This window comes from Choloepus didactylus, chromosome 3, assembly GCF_015220235.1.
Source record: "Choloepus didactylus isolate mChoDid1 chromosome 3, mChoDid1.pri, whole genome shotgun sequence".
NCBI classification, from domain to species: Eukaryota; Metazoa; Chordata; class Mammalia; order Pilosa; family Megalonychidae; genus Choloepus; species Choloepus didactylus.
In genome coordinates, this window is record NC_051309.1 from 172,361,679 (window position 1) to 172,379,415 (window position 17,737).

At 36.0% G+C, this 17,737-nt stretch overlaps 1 pseudogene; it reads right to left on the reverse strand.

Annotated features, from left to right (window-relative positions):
* Positions 1 to 9,601: 9,601 nt before the first annotated feature.
* On the reverse strand, positions 9,602 to 10,131 carry LOC119530538 (annotated as a pseudogene).
* Positions 10,132 to 17,737: the final 7,606 nt, after the last annotated feature.

Consider the following 17,737-nt stretch of genomic DNA (forward strand, 5'->3'; position numbering starts at 1 on the left):
CCTGAGAATTTCTGTTTCTTACCAGTTCTCAGGACCACAATGTGAGAACCACTATTCTAGACTGCCCTAGAGGTCAGATAAAAAAACAAAATTTGTTACAAAAAATAACTTTTAAATTACTGTTAAAGAAAATTAAAACCCATTCTTATCATGACCTCACAGTATTTCTTATCAAAATTTTAGTAATAATATTATAAATATCTCTTTTTTCAAGATGTCAGAAATATATCTAACATCATTATACTATAGTTTTGCCTTCATATTTGGAAATTTAAACACAGCTTATTATTTTATTTTAGCTTGTAGACAGTTTCCCAAAGAACATATTTCAGAACAACATGAAATTAAAGGTACTGTATGTGATGGTTAATTTCATGGTCAACTTGACTATGTTATGGTGTCCAGTTTCATCAAGCAAGCACTAGCCTGTAAGTTGTATGAGGGTATTTCATGGATTTAAATCATTAGTCAGTTGATTGCATCTATGTCTGATTACATCTACTATCAACAAAGAAGATTGCCGTCAGCAATGAGAGGAATCTCCTCATCCAGTCAGCTGGAGGTCCTAAATGGAGACTTGAGGATTTCAGTAGTTAGAAGAATTTCTATCTCTACTTCAGCCAGCCAGCTTCTCCTTGGGAATTCAGTGTCACCAACAAGTTCCCAATTTGCAGCCCGCCCTCTGGAATTCTGACTTGCCAGTCCCCATGATCATATGAGGCAATTCCTATAACAAATCCCTTAAAATGTACATATATATATTATATACAGCCAGTTCTGTTGTTTATCAAGAATCCTAATACACTGCATCACCTTTTAAAAATAACTACATTATAGGGACATGTTGGAAGTAGTACAGCTGTTTTAGGTTATTTGTTTTTCTTATAAAAAAATAACTACGTTAAAATTTATTTCACTGAGGCTTGTAAATTTTGCAAAAATTGCAAAACAAACTCTGACTACATATAAATTTAAGTTTTTTAAATTCATGCATGATTATATGAGTGTGGTTTACTGCCAATTATTTGACCCTCTTGTTTAAGCCATATTTTAAAATTTTTCCAATTTATGCCATCTACTATTATATCACTGTTTATGTGATCATGTAATAAATAGCACCCAATCAAAAATTCAATTTATCCTTGAGTACTAAATATATATCCTGTATTAGAGAATTAGTTTCCTAAGCACTATGGTGTAAATTTTGTCCAAGGGAAATATTCTTCATTAGTTAAGGATTTGATTGCAAATTATTGATCATGTGTGCCTAAGAATCTCTTTTGAATTAAATTTAGGCCCTGAATATTTTTATGTTTATTTGAAGTACTTTTTTAAAGCAACGTATGTTTGTATTCTGTCTCTCATTTTTCAGCTTTCTGAAACTTACCTCCCTCTGCTGCACACCATTCTATGACCAGTGCAGATCAAGAAAATGTTGTTGTGACAAGGATGCCTTCAGGCAAGGTTACTTTTCAGGACTTCAAATTGGTTTCTTATTGTGTTCTTTAATAATCAGGCATGATCTTGATAACAACCTGCTCAGAAACCCATTTTAATGGTGCCAGGAGTACCACTTCTCCCTGCTTTTCAGAAGGATGCATATTCCATAATGTGGAGGCTTGCAAAGCATTTGAGCAAAATTAGCAAAGACCAGTAAATTTTGGAGTTAAAGAATAGTAATTACTTAACCTGAAGGGAAAAAAAAAAGTGAATCCAATAATGGTCATCAAGGATATACAAGTAAATAGAGTTCATCATTAATTAAATAATTTTAACATACATCTGGAATCATCTTCTCTCCAACCCTACTCTTTCTAATCTTTTAATGCATTGCTATTTTACCAGGGAATCACCAGGAATAAGGTGCCAGGCAAAATGTATAAGATGTCACATCAGCTGATTAATAATGGCCTCAGAATACATAGGTCCAGCATACTAGGTCAGCCCATTTAGAATAGACTTCCAGAGCCCCATCCACCTCCTGCCTCCCTCCTTTTACCTTAATGATAATTAGTGTCTGATACTTTGCTAAGCTTTTGTTAAGTCACTTATTGATTCTTGGTGTTTCCAATTTGAATTCCATTGATTCCACTTGGATTTATTCCATGAATCACCCCTTTACGCCCTGACTGAAACAGTTTTTCTCTGGTGTCCTTCCTTTACCTCCCCTTGGTTCTAACAGTTATGTCTAATTTTAGTCTTGCAGTATTCCACCTAGAACACTTCTTATACCTCTATAGCAGATCTGTGAAGATATTTGGCCTTTATAAATATGTGACTATTTGATGTAATTACAGATGAGTAAGTTGTGGAGAAATTCCATGTTAACATTTCAGAATAGTATTCAGAATAGCAACCTGTAAACATGATAGAATGAGGAGTTGTCAAAACCTGTCAAGTTTTTTACGCCCAGACCCACCCAGACCCTATTATGTGTTGTGTTCAGTTAGTCTCTAGAAGATGCAAGTGTTGAGAAACTACCTGTGGCTATTTCATGACACATTAACATGAGCAATAGCAAGTTATCTGAGGCATAATTTAGAAATCCCAAGAATTGAGATTTGAACACTAGTATTTCTAAAAGATCAAACAAGAGATAGGAAACACATTTTGTTTTCACAACTAGAATTCCTTGTTCCCAACACCTTCTTATTTCAGTAGCACAGCCTAAGGAGTATTATCTCACCAGGAGGAAAGTAATGTGATAAAATTAATCTGTTTTCAAACAGTAAAATCATAAACTTAATTGCATAATTGTATGTTACTTTTTAAATATTTGCATTTATGGCTATTGTGATTATAGCAGTTACCTTTCATGTTCTTCACAACCTCCACATACACAGACTCATAAACCCTGACAATATCATCATTTGAATTAATTTATTTGCCATCTGACTACCAATTTATTCTTTTTCATTTCCTCAGTTCTCACCTCCTCCCCATTCTATTACCTACATTCACTAACTACAAATTCATCCTAAGATATTTTCATGTTCTATTGCTTTTCATGTGTTTCTATTTTGTCACCATGTAATCTAGCCTATACTGACTGTTAGACCTTCTAAAAACAAAAGGAAGTGCATTCAAGAAATCAATGCTAAAGCCTTACTGTACTGACTCACCCTGCACAACAAGGTTTGGGGAATGACAGAAAGAAGATGGCTGCTCATAGAGCACACATTTTACCAGACATGAAGCAGCAAGGTTAATTTTCAGATCGTGTCCACTGCCTCAATCAACAGATTAGTTCATTTTATACACCCAGTCTTGAACCAGATAGGTTCAATCTAGAATAAGCCTGAAGCTTGAATAGTTTGAGAAAACTAAGTAAGACAGGGTTACTCATACAAAATTCTGCACATAGTTTGCACTTAACAAATGCCATCAACTGGTATTTACTGCTTAAGAATAATTAGATAGATTAGATAGACAGATAGATAGGCTACATAGAGTTGAACTCATTGACACTTTGTCTTTATTTCCTCACACTATCAATTTTGCATTGGGTCACTAAATCTATTGCCATAAAAAAAAAATCAGCATATATGAACTTAATTACTGAGATAAAGTAATATTTGACAGAAGAAAGTCCTGGGATATTTATGTAGTTATAATATTGCCGATGTACATTTATTCCTAAAATTCAGAAAAGATTGCTTCAGTGTCAAAAACTTGAGTTTTCTCTGTTCAATGAGAAATTAATCCCCAAGACCAATGTGGAAGTGATGAAACATTTATTTTTTAAATGCAATTTTATTGAAATGTAGTCACATACCATACAGTAATCTAAAGTGTACAATCAGTTGTTCATAGTATCATCATATAGTTGTGCATTCATCACCACAGTCAATTTTTTGAACATTTTCATTATTCCAAAAAATAAAAATAAGAACAAAAATAAAACTAAAGGTAAAAGAGAATATCCAAAACATCTCATACCTCCCCCCATTATCATTTATTATTTGTCCCCCTTTTTTCTATTTGTCCCCTTTTGTCATTTTGTATGTGTCCCTATTATATCTCTCAGTGGGGTACATAGCAACACATGAATCATGTAGGATGTGATTTACCACTTAATGATTTTTTGCTAAAATGACATAATAGCTTCTGGTCACTTTCTATCCCGGGTGAATTTGTTTAGATTTTGTATAAAATATCTTTTGGAATACTTGGACCTATTAATTGCAACTTTCCCAGTTGCACAAATTGCTTGATATCATTCCCCAAAAGTCAGTTCATTTCAGAATTGCTTAATTAATGTTAAATCAAGACAGCTAAAATTGTCTTTTGCTGTGAATTAGAGATGATGACTCTCAAGAGTCTAGCCTGACTGACAGCTGTCAACTAGAAATGGATCTATAGGATGAATGATTTGATAGCATGTGTTTTAGTCCTTGGATTGTACTTAATATTCTTAATTTATGAGTTGGTGTACTATTACCTGACTATCTGCTTCATAAGTCTGTGATTGACATTTTGTCAGCTGCTTTTTTGTTCTGTTTAGTTTTGTTTTTGATGGTCTCTTTTTAATGTTTAATTCTTAAAAATGAACATAGTTCCATTTATAATAACCACTTATAAATGAAGCCATAAAAAAAAAACAAAAATCAGTTTATATGAACTTAATTACTGAGATAAAGTAATATGTAACATAAGAAAGTCCTGGGATATTTATGTAGTTATAATACTGCTGATGTACATTTATTCCTGAAATTCAGAAAAGATTGCTTCAATGTTGAAAACTTGAGTTTTCTCTGTTCAATGAGAAATTAATCCCCAAGACCAATGTGGAGGTGATGAAAGATCAATTTTTTTAAGTGCAATTTTATTGAAATATATTCACATACCATACAGTAATCTAAAATGTACAATCAGTTGTTCACAGTATCATCATATAGTTGTGCATTCATCACCACAGTCAATTTTTTGAACATTTTCATTATTCCAAAAAATATAAATAAGAATAAAAATAAAAATAAAGGTAAAAGAGAATATCCAAAACATCTCATACCTCCCCCCCATTATCATTTACTATTTGTCCCCCTTTTTTCTACTCAACTCTCCATACACTGGATTAAGGGAGTCTGAGCCAGAAGGTTTTCACAATCACACAGTCCCATCATACAAGCTAGTTGTATAATCGTCTTCAAGAATCAAGGTTACTGGATTGCAGTTCAACAGTTCCAGGTATTTCTTTCTAGCTATTCTAATACACTATACATATTTAGGGATATACATATCCCTAAAAAGGGATATGTATATAATGCATAAGAATAACCTCCAGAATGATCTCTTGACTCCATTTAAAATCTCTCAGCCACTGAAACTTCATTTTGTTTCATTTCTCTTCCCCTTTTTGGTCAGGAAGGCTTTCTCAATCCCTCAATGCTGGATCCAGGCTCATCCCTGGGAGTCAATGTCCTGCATTGTCAGGGAGACTTACACCCCTAGGAATCATGTCTCACACAGGGGGAAGGGCAGTAATTTTACCTGCTGAGTGAGCTTACAGAGAGACAGGCCACTTCTGAGCAACAAAGAGGTTCTCGGGGGGTGTGCCAGTTTGAATGTATTATGTCCCCCAAAACACCATTATCTTTGATGTAATCTTGTGTGAGCAGACGTATCAGTGTTGATAAGATTGCAATTCTTTGAGTGTTTCCACGGAGATGAACCCCACCCAACTGTGGGTGATGACTCTGATTGGATAATTTCCATGGAGTGTTACCCCACCCATTCAGGGTAGGTCTAAATTAAATCACTGGAGCCATATAAATGAGCTGACAAACAGAAGGAACTCAGTGCAGCTGGGAGTGACATTTTGAAGAAGAGCTACAGCCAAGAGGGACACTTTGAATAATGCACAGTAGCTGAGAGAGTAGCTGCAGCTGAGAGACAGTTCAAAAAAGGCTGTTGAAAGCAGACTTTTGCTGCGGAGAAGCTAAGAGAGGAAAAACGCCCCAAGAGCAACAGAGTGACATTTTTGAGGAACTACAGCCTAGAGAGGAGAGTCCTGGGAGAATGCCATTTTGAAACCAGAACTCTGGAACAGACATCAGCCACATGCCTTCCCAGCTAACAGAGGTTTTCCAGACATCATTGGCTATCCTCCAGTGAAGGTACCCAATTGTTGATGCATTACCTTAGACACTTTATGGCCTTAAGACTGTAACTTTGTAACCAAATTAACCCCCTTTATAAAAGCCAATCCATTTGTGGTGTTTTGCATTCTGGCAGCATTAGCAGACTAGAACAGGGGGTGACCCTTAGGCACAATTACAAGTAGGCTTAGCCTCTCCTCTGCAGTAACAAGCTTCATAATGGCAAGCCCCAAGATCAAGGGCTTGGCCTACTAAGATGGTAGTCTCCAATGCTTGAGAGAATATCAGGAATTCCCCAGTTGGGGAAGTTTAGTATTTCCACATTTTTCCCCTGTCCCTCAGTGGTCTTTGCAAATACTTTTTATTCTCTGCCCAAATTACTCTGGGGTGATTCAGGGTTTCATGCTTACCTGTACAAACCAACCAGATCTCACCCCCTATTCAGGGTTCCATGTAACTATGGTGTTTGAATAAACTGACCATACAAGTTAAATTATATAGCGTGCTACTGAAAATATAGATTTTTCACCAAATAAATATTTTTTAATAATTCAATTTTATTGAGATATATTCACATACCATACAGTCATACAAAGCGTACAATCAGTTGTTCACAGTACCACCATATAGTTGTACATCCATCACCAAAATTAATTTTTGAACATTTTCATTACCACACACACAAAAAGTAATAAGAATAAAAATTAAAGTGAAAAAGAACAACTAAAGTAAAAAAAAAGATCACTGGGTAGCTTTTTTCCCCCCCATTTTTCTACTCATCCGTCCATACACTGGACAAAGGGTAGTATGATCCACATGGCTTTCCGAATCACATTGTCACCCCTCATAAGCTAAATTTTTATATAATCGTCTTCAAGATTCAAGGGTTCTGCATTGTAATTTGATATTTTCAGGTATCTACTGCTAGCTATTCCAATTCATTAGAACCTAAAAAGTGTTATCTATATTATGCATAAGAGTATCCACCAGAGTGACCACTCGGCTCCTTTTGGAATCTCTCAGCCACTGAAATGTATTTCATTTCATTTCGCATCTCTCTTTTGGTCAAGAAGATGTTCTCCATCCCACAATGCCGGGTCCAGATTCCTCCCCAGGAGTCATATTCCATGTTGCCAGGGGTGTTTACACCCCTGGGTGTCAGATCCCACATAGAGGGGAGGGCAGTGATTTCATCTGCCAAGTTGGCTTAGCTAGAGAGAGAGGGCCCCATTTGAGCAACAAAGAGGCATTCAGGAGGAGACACTTAGGCACAATTATAAGCAGGCCTAGCCTCTCCTTTGCAGTAACAGTCTTCCCAAGGGCACATCCTGTGATTGAGGGCTCAGCCCATCAAACCACCAGTCCCTAATGTCTGTGAGCAGATCAGCAACCATCGAGGTGGGTAAGCCCAACAACACCCCATGCATTCTCTCCCAGCAATGTTCACATTAGTGGTACCATATAATATTTATCTTTTTGTGCCTGGCTTATTTTGCTCTCCATCATGGGATGGAGAACATCTTCTTGACCAAAAGGGGGATGTGAAATGAAATGAAATAAGTTTCAGCATTATGTCTTCAAGGTTTATCCAAGTTGTCATATGTTTCACAACATCGTTCCTTCTTACTGCTGCATAGTATTCCATTGTGTGTATATACCATATTTTATTTATCCAAATTTTTTTCCTTTGGTCTCACACAGAAGTTAAGGTTTTAAAACACAGTCAATATCATCCTTTTCCCTTTAGACTGGTTTACCTTAATTCTAATCAAGTCCATTTTGTTCATATCTCTAATTGAATTCTGATCTCTTTTTCAGCTTCTCTAACATTTGCTGTATGGGGAATTTTTTAAATGAAGATTTTTAAACCAATTTTTTAAAATATTTAGAAACAATCTGCTCTTCTGAAAAATTAGGCTGATTTGTGTTTTTTCTGTGATTATAACAAATTAGGCATAATTATAACACAGAATTGTTAAGTAGAAAAACAATGCACTAGTTTTCTTGTTAAAATTTAAAGGCTTGATTGTGAAAGAGATATATAGCAAGGCAGGTTTAACCTAGAAATCCCAAACTGGAAAAATACTAGTATTTGTATGCATATTTATATTATGTATGTCATACATACATAAAAGTAACAGATATATTGTATAAATTATATAAATATGTTATATATATATGTACACACACACACACTATCATACAAAGATAGCTAAACAAGAGTGATTTTAACAAACCAGGCAAAAATACCATATATACCTGAATATTAGGTAACTGGAAGTTAAAAGCATTCAATTAAGACAATTACTTTATTTTGAATAAGAAAGTAGTCTAAGCTACTTAGAGTGCAGCCATAATAGGAGAGGCTCTTCCCTGTTCCACTATATTATATAATTTGGGGAGAAAAAAATGTATCTTATATTTGATTAGTTCTAATCTCTATTATTATACCTCCTTATAAAGCCACTGATAATCTGGTTTAAAGTCTAAGAATCATATCCAGACAGAATATGCTAAGTAGTTACATTTTGAGAGATTAAACTTTCATTTGGGTTGAAGTTGAATGCATGTACTAATGCAAGGCTACTGAAAACCACTATTTTTTATTTAGTTAGAGAAAATGAATGTAAAAATCAGTTATATTGTTACTTTCATTAAAAAATATTCTATGTCCTCTCTAAGCCAACTCCCAGGCAAACTCATTGCCCTCCCCCATCAAGTGGGACACGACTCCCAGGGGTGAAAGTCTCCCTGACAATGTGGGACATGACTCCTGGGGATGAGCCCTGACCAGCACCATGGGACACAGAAAACTCTCTTGACCAAAAGGGGGAAGAGAAATGAAACAAAATAAAGTTTTAGTGGCTGAGAGATTCCAAATGGAGTTGAGAGTTCACTCTGGAGGTCATTCTCACGCATTATATAGATATCCTTTTGTAGTTTCCAGTGCACTGGAATAGCCAGAAGGAAATCCCTGAAACCTCCGAACTGCAACCCAGCAGCCCCAATTCTTGAAGAAGACCGTACAACTGTGCAGCCTTCACAGTGCAACCATGTGACTGTGAAAATCCTGTGGCCCACACTCCCTTTATCCAATGCATGGATAGATGAGTAGAAAAATGGGGACAAAAATTAAATGAACAATGTGGGGGGCAGTGCTTTGGGCATTCCTATCCACTTTAATTTTTATTCTTATTTTTATTTTCCTTGGAGTAATGAAAATGTTCAAAAATTGATTGCGGTGATGAATGCACAACTACTGATGGTGCTGTGAAAAATCAACTGCACACTTTGGATGATCACACAGTATGTGAATGTATCTCAACAAAATTGAATAGAAAAATATACATATATTCTGACCAAATAAGCTTGCATAGAAAAGACAACCTAGCCTCAATTCTACACTATAAAGGCAAAAAGAAAGTGACTGGTGTTCTGCTCAATTATCATGTTTAGGACTGTTACAAGTAATTATTAGTGTCTAGAGAGCATCACTATAGTGTCTATATCAAAGACATCACATACTGTCCTCGAGCATCAAAATGGTCAGCTGGCTGTTGTAGGCTGTCCACACTGGTTCTCCAACAAACCACCACATTACCGTCACATAGTTCTTTTCATCCAGTGTGAAGCAGTGATAAATTCCTACAGGAAGTGTTATTATGTCTCCCTTCTCCATGAAAATCCAGATTCACGTGTCCTCTTTATCCCTCACATCAAAATATCTACTTCCATCCAAGATATATCAAATTTCATCATCCAAGTGTACATGTTCTTCATAAAACATTTTAATCTTTTCTTCATAATTTGGTAGTTTATCTTTGCTTATGGTTATTATGTCCATCCAGGAGTAGTTTCTCTTGTTTCAGATCTTTTCTAATTCTGGATCATTCTCATATTTGTCAGCATCCAGTTTCCAGTAAAAGACCCTGAGTTGACGCAGCAGCTCCAGGTCGATGGGGCAGCTGGGCTCCAGTTAGTAGGGATTCCTTTGGTCCTCCGGGGACTTGTCCATATACCACACGCCCACCATATTCCCAGCCTCGACCACAGGAGGCCACAGGTCCCAGGTTTACCAGCTTCTTGCATAAGAACTTTCCCAGCTCCACAATCAAAGAAACTCTTAATAAAATGGCAGTTTGTACTATTGAAAATGATGGTGGTCAACAGATTCAGAAGCAAAGACAAAAGTCCCCACGTGTCATCATTTAATTTTAAAATATGGTGCTGAAGAGAGTAGTGGTCTATTTCAGTCATGGAAGGATGGAAAAACTACTGATTAACCACAAGGTTGGAGACTTGGATCTATAGAGCATAGGTAACAATATTGTCATGTGACTCACAAAGTTGTTATGAGAAGTAATTTTGAAATACATAATTTTGTTATTATTCAGAATACCTCAATAAAGTTTTAAGAGGTTCCAAGATAAGAAAGGGTGTTAACCTATTACCCTGTGCCAGCACCTAACCTAGAATCGAGAATCCTGCTGTGCTCAACCAAATAGAGACACTGACATCAGAGATTCCATCAGGTTCATAATGCAAGTTTATAATTGAACAATGTGGGCAGGAAGAAAACGCTAGAAACACACACCATCTATTTGTGTTTAAAACTCTTAAATGTATATCCTGAAACTGCAAAAGAAGAGAATGAGAAAACACACTTTATTCAAATTTTAGGAAGGAAGAATTCTATTTTAGTTATCTGGTAAAAATCACTACCCAAACATTGTTCAAGGATTCTTTTGCTTGAATACAATGTTCTCAACCAGGGGCGATTTTATCCCTCGGGACATTTGGCAATGTCTGGAGACATTTTTAATAGTCACAACTGGGGAGTGCTACTGGCATCTAGTGGACAGAGGTCAGGGGTGCTGCTAAACATCCTACAAAGTGGAGGACAGCTCTCCACAATAAAGAATTCTCCAGCCAAAAATTTCAGTAGTGCTGAGGTTGAGAAACCCTACTACCATGTATGGTATGAATACTCTATGTTCACTCTTGGGTTTTTCCCACCAACATATTTATAATACTCGATTCACTCCTTTGCCAAATATAAAAAAGAAGTAGCATCCACAGAAAACAAATGTCTAAAATTGTTTCTTTGGGTAAATATCTATTTCAGCAAAATGAATATATTCTTAATAAAATGATAAATGATTTTGAAGCCTTCTTTACTAAGTAAGCCAGACACAAAAAGACAAATATAAAACCTGCAAATTCAGAGAAACAGAAAGTAAATTGCAGGTTGCCAGGGACAGGTGGTGAGGGGTGGGAAATGAGAAGTTATTTCTTAATGGGTATAGAGTTTCTGTTTGGAGTGATGAAAAGTTTTGGTAATGGATGATGGCGATGGTAGCACAACTTTGTGGATATTATTAATACCACTGAATTGTACACTTGGAAGTGGTTAAAATGAGAAATTTTGAGTTGTATATATGTTCCCACAATAAAAAGTCAAATGTGTATGTGTGTGTGTGTTTGTGTGTGTATATATATATATAGTTAAGACTACTTCCTGGCCCATGGTCAGCTAATTGTTTATAATATCACTTCAGCAAAATTTTCAAAGCTAACAAAATAACATCAGAGTTACTTTGAAAATCTCTGTATTATCAGCTTAGTTTATACTGGGAAAATTCACAAAGCAAGTTCCTTAATTTTACTGTTGAAAAGAATTTTATGGGTTGCCCTTCAGATATTCTCATAGCATCCCTCCAGGAGGCACTATTTCTGAAATATATAATCCACCAACCACTCACAAAACATTTTTAAAACATTTCATGTATTATTAAGAATACTAATCATTTTCAAATTCAGTTAACCATAAACATTTCTAACAAAAGAACAGTGTCTTCATTTTCTAAAAATCTACTGCTAAATGAGTAAGGATTTATCAAGATTTGTATACTGCATTTCTCCTTTCATGGAATTAATTATATCTACCAGAAAAAAAGCAGTGTTACTATAAGCATTTAGCCACCATTTAGAAACAGGCTTTTCTTATATTGCTGTCAGTAAGATAAAGACAGGCAGTTTAAGCATATCCTATTTGTAGAGTGGTTAGGAGACATTAATCTTAGAAACAAATTTCTCGTGTCACCATGATACCCAGTTCTTCTAACAAAACTTTACCCTGTAGTGAAATAAGAATGATATAGCCTGGTTAACAGAGAATGCAAAGCTTTTCAGACATCCAGCCAACCAAGATGGCAATGTAAGATGCTACAGAGTACCATTCCCCCACAGAATCTGAATAACCAGCAAAAACTGGCAGAGCCATCTTGCTTAAACTCCAGACACAGTTAAAAGGTTGCAGTAACTGGGTGAGGGCTGAATCAAGAAAGCACAGATTAAAAACAGTAGCAGAAGCTTACTGCTCATCAAACCCCTCCCCAGCACAGTGCAAAACCAGTATGTACTCCCATTCTGGGTCTCTGGCCCTGTTTGGGAGGGAGCAGAGTAAGAGGTGCCTGTATGTCAGTACTAATTTATCAGGTGACAACATGAAAGATTGAACCCAGACATTCATTTCTGGCTTGCCATACCCAGACTTTTCCTGCAGGCAGAAGCAACTTGTAGACAGCTAAAGCAGTATAAGAACCAATTAAGTCAATGCAGTCTTGGGCAAAATATTACCAACTTTAAAACTTACAATAGAGCACCCTGGAGCAGGAAGAGCACCCCAGAATGGGGAAAGTCAATTTCACAGGGCGTAAGGGGGACATTCAGATCCCTGTAAATGGGGGAATTCCTAAGGCAAGGAGCAGGCGGCAAGCACAGCACCAAACTCAGATTCAGGACAGAAAGGTCCCAGCACTTCACTTTCACTCCAGCTGATCTTCTTGATGGGAGCCTAAACTCTGAAGAAAAATACTGGGCAATGCAGAGCCAGTTTTCAAAGACTGTGAAAGGTATTTGTTGCACTGATTTGTTGTTTTGGTTATCTCCCGGCACGCTAACAAGTCTGTCATATCAATAGTCATGTACAAACAAGAAATAGGCAGCTGAGGGACAAAGTACTGAGTTAACACAAAAAAATATTAAAATATACAAGGTTCAACAAAAGATTACAAGAAAAGCAAAGAAATAGGAAATGATAGCCCATCCAAGGGAACAATATAAAATTCATCAACAAAGAAGATTAGACTTTGAACAATGACTTTTTAAATTTTACCTTTAATATGCTCAAGGAAATAAAGGAAAACAGTGAGAAAGAACTAAAGGATTTCAGGAAAATGATGAATGAACACTATGAGACCCTCAATAAAGAGACAGAAACTTTAAAAGAAACCAAACAGATAAACCAGAGTTGAAGAAGACAATACCTGAAGTGAAAAAAATCCCTAAGCATTTCAAGAGCAAATTGGAGCTGACAGAAGAAAGATCAGTGAACTCAAAGACAAGACAATTGAAATGATTCAGGCTGAGGAGCAGAAAGAAAAAAGAATGAATAAAAGTGAACAGAATCTAAAAGACCTAACTAAATCTAAAAAATCTAGATTGAAAAAAGAAAAAAGAGGACACAAATAATCAAAATCAAAAGGGGGGCCATACTACCAGCCCCATAGAAATAAAAAAGGATTATAAGAGGATATGATGAACAACTATATGCCAACAAATTAGATAACTTAGATGAAATGGAAAAATTTCTAGAGATACACAAACTACCTGCACTGACTCACAAAGAAATAGAAGATTTCAACAAACCAATAACAAAGAGATTGAATCAGGAATCAAAAACCCCCCACCAAAGAAAAACCCAGGACTGCATGGCTTCACTGGTGCATTTTACCAAACATTCCAAGAATTATCACCAGTCCTGCTTAAATGCTTCCAAAAAATTGAAGAGGAGGGAACACTTCCTAAACTCATTCTATCAGGCCAACATCATCCTCATACCAAAGCCAGATAAGAATACCACACACAAAAAAAATTATAGACAAATATCTCTTTTGGATATAGATGCAAAAATCTTCAACAAACACCTCACAAACCAAATCCATCACTACATTAAAAGAAGTGTACAACATAATCAAGTAGGATTTATCCCAAATATGCAAGGGTGATTCAACATAAGAAAATCATTTAATATAATACACTACATTAAAAGAACAAAGGAAAAAAAACACATGATCATTTCAACTGATGCAGAAAAGACATTTGACAAAACCCAGCATCATTTCTTAACACAACCACTCTAGATAAAGGAAATATCCTTAACATGATAAAGGGCATATATGAAAAACCCACCACTAACATCATACTCAATGGTGAAAGACTTAAAGTTTTCCTTCTAATATCAGGAACAAGAAAATATGCCCACTGTCACCACTGTTACTCAACATTATACTGAAAGTTCTAGCCAGAGCAATTGGGTAAGAAAAAGAAATAAAATGCAGACAAATTGTAAAGGAAGAGGTAAAACTTCCCCTATTAACAGATGACATGATCCAATATATATATAAAATCCTGAAAAATCCATAGCAAAATTACTAGAGCTAATAAACAAACTCAATAAAGTGGCAGGATACAGGATTAACATGCAAAAATCAGTAGTGTTTCTATACACTAATAAAGAACACTCAGAACAAGAAATCAAGAAAACCATTCCATTCACAACAGCAACTAAAAGAATCAAATATTGAGAAATAAATTTAAGCAAGGATATAAGGACTTGTACATGGAAAACTACAAAACTTTACTGATAGAAATTAAAGATGACCTAAATAAATGGAAGGATATTCTGTGTTCATGAATTGAAAGACTAAATATTGTTAAGATGACAATTTCTACCCAAAGCCATTTACAGATTCAACACAATTCCTGTCTAAACTCCAACAGCCTTCTTTGCAGAAATGGAAAAGCCAATCATCAAATTGATGTGGAAGGGTAAGGGACCCTGAAGAGCCAAAGCTATCTAGAAAAAGAAGAATGAAGTTGGAGAACTCACACTTCCCAATTTTAAATCTTATTATAAAGCTACAATAATCAAAACACCATGGTACTGGCACAAGGACAGACATATAGACCAATGGAATCAAATTGAGAGTCCAGAAATAAACCCTCACATTTACGGCCAAATGATTTTTGACAAGGGGGCAAAGACCATTCAATTGGGAAAGAATAGTCTATTCAACAAATGGTGCTGGGAAAACTGGCTCACCATTTGCAAAAGAATGAAGGAGGAATCCTATATTACACCTTATACAAAACTCAACTCAAAATGGATCAAAGATCTAAATATAAGAGACAGAACTATCAAACTTCTAAAAGAAAATATAGGGAAGCATCTTCAGGAACTTGTGTTAGGCAATGGTTTCTTACACTTTATACCAAAAGCATGAACAACAAAAGAAAAAAATGGATAAATGAGACTTCATCAAAATTAAAAACCTTTGCATATCAAAGGACTTCATCATGAAACTAAAATGACAAGTTACACAATGGGAGAAAATATCTGGAAACCACACATCTGATAAGGGCTTAATATCCAGAATAGATAAATCCCACAACTCAACAACAAAAAGATAACCTGCTGGGGAAGTCACAGACACACACACCCAGTGGCCATCTTCCAGGCCACACCTACACCCCACCCCACCCCACCTCCTCTTCTATTGTGTGATGATCTTTCAGTCAGCTTCCATTCCACAACCTGGGGACATGTTAGGTCTAATGGAAAGACCCAACCAGACCTTAAACCTGGAAGCCAGGAACGAACAGTCCCAAATGCTTATCAGGGCAGAAACTCTCAGTGGCAGGGGCCCCTCCCCCTTGGGTCATATAAATACCTCACTCCAACAGCACAGATTTGTCTCTCCTCTTGGTTGTAAAGTAAGGCATGTGGAGCTGCCACCCACTGACCCTAACTCAAACATTTTGGCCTCCCTGGGAGACCAGCAGTGATGAGATCTCTTCCCTTGCTCTTCTAAATCCTTTGTGCTATGTAAGTAATAAAGTGGATATTTGGTAAAAATTTCTGTTGCACCTAAGCCTGTGTTCCCACAATACATCGTCTAGCAACTTACTCCAGACAAGCCAGTTACAAAATGGGCAAAAGACTTAAGCATTTCTCTAAAGAAGATACACAAATGGCCAATAAGCACATGCAAAAAATGCTCAACATCATTAACCATTGAGATATGTAAATCAGAACCACAATGAGATACCATTGTAGAATGGCTACTATTTAAAAAAAAAAACAAAAATAGAAAATAGCAAGTGTTGAAGAGGATGTGGATATATAGGAACCCTTGTTCATTGTTGGTAGAAATGTAAAATGGTGCAGCTGCTGCGGAAAACAGTTTGGCAGTTCCTCAGAAAACTAAGTATGACCTGTCAATCCTTCTTCTAGATATATACCAAAAAAGCATTGAAAGCAGGGACTCAAACAGATATTTTCACACTGATGTTCATAGCAGCATTATTCACAATTATGAAAATGTGGAACCAACCCAAATGTCCATCAACAGATGAACAGATAAACAAAATGTGGTATATAAATACAATGGAATATTATTCAGCTATAAAAAGTAATGAAGTTCTGATATATGCAATGACATGGATGAACCTTGAAGACATCATGTTGAGTGAAATAAGCCAGACACAAAAGGACAAACAGTGTATGATCTCAATGATATGAACTAATTACAACAAGCAAATTCATAGAGTCGGAAACTAGAATACAGGTTACCACGGGCCAGAGTGGGGTTAGGAAATGGGGAGTTTCTACTTAGGATGATGGAAAAGTTTTGTTAATGGCTGGTGGTGATTATAGAACAACATAGTGAATGTAAATAACACCACATAATTATATATTTGTGATTAAAAGGGGAAATTTTAGGATGCATATGTTACTAGAATAATTTTTTTAAAAGTCATGGGACTGTACATACAACACAAACAGTGAACTCTAAGGTAAACTACGGACTATAGTTAATGATTTTTCCATAACCCTACCACTTCTCTGATTAAAAAAAAAAAAAAAAAAGAATCCCTGCACCCAAAACAAAAAGAGAGAGAATGCATGCCATAGAAAATATTCTTTACATTTGCATGTCTTTTTCACTGATCAAAATACTAAAAACATCACCAATGAATGGCTGCTATTTATTAATCACCTATTATCCACTAGGACTTGTGGCAGACATCAGGATGCACTGGACTCATCATCACAGCTACCTTGTTGAGTCAATATTTTCCTCTTATTATAGAGGAGGAAGCCAAGGCTCAGCAAGACTAAGCAACTACCCAACTATAAAGTAACAGGGTGTGATTCAAACCCAGGAAGGCTTTACTTCACAGCCAATCACATATCATGGTCTCCACTGTAGTAAAATTCACTTAAATTCAAGGGGATTTAAGTTTTTAAAAAAATGTTTGCAATTTTTTTGGAATGATATCCTATTCCAATTCTTAAGCTCAGATAAATCATAAAAGATTGCTATAGTTATACTTTAATTCCTCCTTATACTTAATTCCAGAAAGGTAATCTGTCCTGGGTAGTTCTGTTCTTTTCTAGCCCCAAGTCATGGAGAAAAATGCATTTTTGTGTGTTTGTGATATATATCCAGTTCAGTTTCTTTCTCGTAGCGTGCCTTTGATCACTTCAGACGTTTGTCAGTGTTCATACAAAC